Here is a 3,551-nt window from a genome sequence, read left to right as displayed (position 1 = left end):
AGAATTACAGATACCTGAATATTTTTGTGTCGAGACACTTGAGAGATCGACACACTTAACTTTCTCATTCATTTCTCGCTGGTTTCATTTCAACCAATGGGATTTGGGGACCCTGGCAAAGATAATTGTGTAGTTTAGAGTAATTATCGAGGTTAGCTAGCCAGCTATTTTCGTCCTCCGCGACGCGTTCTCCAAACTCAGTCAACACTGCTAGCTAGCCAACTTCTACTGACTAGCAGCACTGTAGAAACTAATACATTACAACGGAACGATTTGATTAGTGTAGTGTTAGCTAGCTACATAGTTGTCTTTGCTGTCTTTGTATCTAAGATAATTGTGTAGTTTAGAGTAATTATTGAGGTAAGCTAGCCAGCTATTTTCATCCCCCGCGACGCCATCTTCCAAACCTAGCCAACTATTACCGGCGAGCAGCATTGTAGAAACTAAATACATTACAAAGGAACATCTTGATTAGTGTTATGTTAGCTAGCTACATAGTTGCCTTTGAATCATGATAAAGGTGTAGTACTGAAACTATCAAGGTTACCTAGCCAGCTACACTTTCAAACAAAGTCAACAACGCAGCCACTGCTAGCTAGCCTACTCCACCAGCCAGCAGTACTGTATCATTTTAGTCTTTTTAGTCAATAAGATTTTTGCAACGTAAGCTTAACTTTCTGAACATTCGAGACGTGTAGTCCACTTGTCATTCCAATCTCCTTTGCATTAGCGTAGCCTCTTCTGTAGCTTGTCAACTATGTGTCTGTCTATCCCTGTTCTCTCCCCTCTGCACAGGCCATACAAACACTTCACACCGCGTGGCCGCTGCCACTCTAACCTGGTGGTCCCAGCGCGCACGACCCACGTGGAGTTCCAGGTCTTCGGCAGCCTCTGGAACTGCCGGTCTGCGGCCAACAAGGCAGAGTTCATCTCAGCCTATGCTACCCTCCAGTCCCTCGACTTCTTGGCGCTGACGGAAACATGGATTACCACAGATAACACTGCTACTCCTACTGCTCTCTCCTCGTCTGCCCACGTGTTCTCGCATACCCCGAGAGCATCTGGCCAGCGGGGTGGTGGCACTGGAATCCTCATCTCTCCCAAGTGGACATTCTCTCTTTCTCCCCTGACCCATCTGTCTATCGCCTCCTTTGAATTCCATGCTGTCACAGTTACCAGCCCTTTCAAGCTTAACATCCTTATCATTTATCGCCCTGCAGGTTCCCTTGGAGAGTTCATCAATGAGCTTGACAAGTTCCTTTCCTGAGGATGGCTCACCTCTCACAGTTCTGGGTGACTTTAACCTCCCCACGTCTACCTTTGACTCATTCCTCTCTGCCTCCTCCTTTCCACTCCTCTCCTCTTTTGACCTCACCCTCTCACCTTCCCCCCAACTCACAAGGCAGGCAATACGCTTGACCTCATCTTTACTAGATGCTGTTCTTCCACTAATCTCATTGCAACTCCCCTCCAAGTCTCCGACCACTACCTTGTATCCTTTTCCCTCTCGCTCTCCTCCAACACTTCTCACTCTGCCCCTACTCGGATGGTATTGCGCCGTCGCAAACTTCGCTCTCTCTCTCCCGCTACTCTCTCCTCTTCCATCCTATCATCTCTTCCCTCTGCTCAAACCTTCTCCAACCTATCACCTGATTCTGCCTCCTCAATTCTCCTCTCCTCCCTTTCTGCATCATTTGACTCTCTATGTCCCCTATCCTCCAGGCCGGCTCGGGCCTCCCTTCCTGCTCCGTGGCTCGACGACTCATTGCGAGCTCACAGAACAGGGCTCCGGGCAGCCGAGCGGAAATGGAGGAAAACTCGCCTCCCTGCAGACCTGGCATCCTTTCACTCCCTCCTCTCTACATTTTCCTGTTCTGTTTCTGCTGCTAAAGCCACTTTCTACCACTCTAAATTCCAAGTATCTGCCTCTAACCCTAGGAAGCTCTTTGCCACCTTCTCCTCCCTCCTGAATCCTCCTCCCCCTCCCCCCCATCCTCCCTCTCTGCGGATGACTTCGTCAACCATTTTGAAAAGAAGGTCGACGACATCCGATCCTCGTTTGTTAAGTCAAACGACACCGCTGGTCTTGCTCACACTGCCCTACCCTGTGCTTTGACCTCTTTCTTCCCTCTCTCTCCAGATGAAATCTTGCGTCTTGTGACGGCCAGCCGCCCACCAACCTGCCCGCTTGATCCTATCCCCTCCTTTCTTCTCCAGACCATTTCCGGAGACTTTCTCCCTTACCTCACCTCGCTCATCAACTCATCCTTGACCGCTGGCTACGTCCCTTCCGTCTTCAAGAGAGCGAGAGTTGCACCCCTTCTGAAAAAACCTACACTCGATCCCTCCGATGTCAACAACTACAGACCAGTATCCCTTCTTTCTTTTCTCTCCAAAACTCTTGAACGTGCCGTCCTTGGCCAGCTCTCTTGCTATCTCTCTCAGAATTACCTTCTTGATCCAAATCAGTCAGGTTTCAAGACTGGTCATTCAACTGAGACTGCTCTTCTCTGTGTCACGGAGGCTCTCCGCACTGCTAAAGCTAACTCCCTCTCCTCTGCTCTCATCCTTCTAGACCTATCTGCTGCCTTTGATACTGTGAACCACCAGATCCTCCTCTCCACCCTCTCCGAGTTGGGCATCTCCGGCGCGGCTCACTCTTGAATTGCTTCCTACCTGACAGGTCGCTCCAGCAGGTGGCGTGGCGAGAATCCCTCTCCGCACCACGTGCTCTCACCACTGGTGTCCCCCAGGGCTCAGTTCTAGGCCCTCTCCTATTCTCGCTATACACCAAGTCACTTGGCTCTGTCATATCCTCACATGGTCCCTCCTATCATTGCTATGCAGACGACACACAATTAATCTTCTCCTTTCCCCCTTCTGATAACCAGGTGGCGAATCGCATCTCTGCATGTCTGGCAGACATATCAGTGTGGATGACAGATCACCACCTCAAGCTGAACCTCGGCAAGATGGAGCTTCTCTTCCTCCCAAGGAAGGACTGCCCTTTCCATGATCTCGCCATCACGGTGGACAACTCCATTGTGTCCTCCTCCCAGAGTGCTAAGAGCGTCGGCGTGACCCTGGACAACACCCTGTCGTTCTCCGCTAAAATCAAGGCGGTGACCCGATCCTGTAGGTTCATGCTATACAACATTCGCAGAGTACGACCCTGCCTTACACAGGAAGCGGCGCAGGTCCTAATCCAGGCACTTGTCATCTCCCGTCATGGTCCCGTGTGGCTCAGTTGGTAGAGCATGGTGTTTGCAACGCCAGGGTTGTGGGTTCGATTCCCACGGGGACCAGTACGGAAAAAAAATGAAATGTATGCATTCACTACTGTAAGTCGCTCTGGATAAGAGCGTCTGCTAAATGACAAATGTAAAATTAAATTAATTAAATTAAAAATTAAATTGATTACTGCAACTCCCTGTTGGCGGGGCTCCCTGCCTGTGCCATTAAACCCCTACAACTCATCCAGAACTCCGTAGCCCGTCTGGTGTTCAACCTTCCCAAGTTCTCTCACGTCACCCCACTCCTCCGCACACTCC

General features: G+C 50.2%; 1 non-coding gene across 1 annotated transcript; it reads left to right on the top strand.

The window, feature by feature from the left end:
• The first annotated feature begins 3,230 nt into the window (after positions 1 to 3,230).
• trnaa-ugc (transfer RNA alanine (anticodon UGC)) lies at positions 3,231 to 3,305 on the top strand. The gene has a single exon. It is a non-coding gene; the product is annotated as a tRNA-Ala (tRNA).
• The last annotated feature ends 246 nt before the right edge of the window (positions 3,306 to 3,551 follow it).

This window comes from Salmo salar, chromosome 17 (assembly GCF_965601325.2).
Source record: "Salmo salar chromosome 17, fSalSal1, whole genome shotgun sequence".
In the NCBI taxonomy this organism is placed as follows: domain Eukaryota; kingdom Metazoa; phylum Chordata; class Actinopteri; order Salmoniformes; family Salmonidae; genus Salmo; species Salmo salar.
This window is presented reverse-complemented; position numbering and strand designations above follow the sequence as displayed.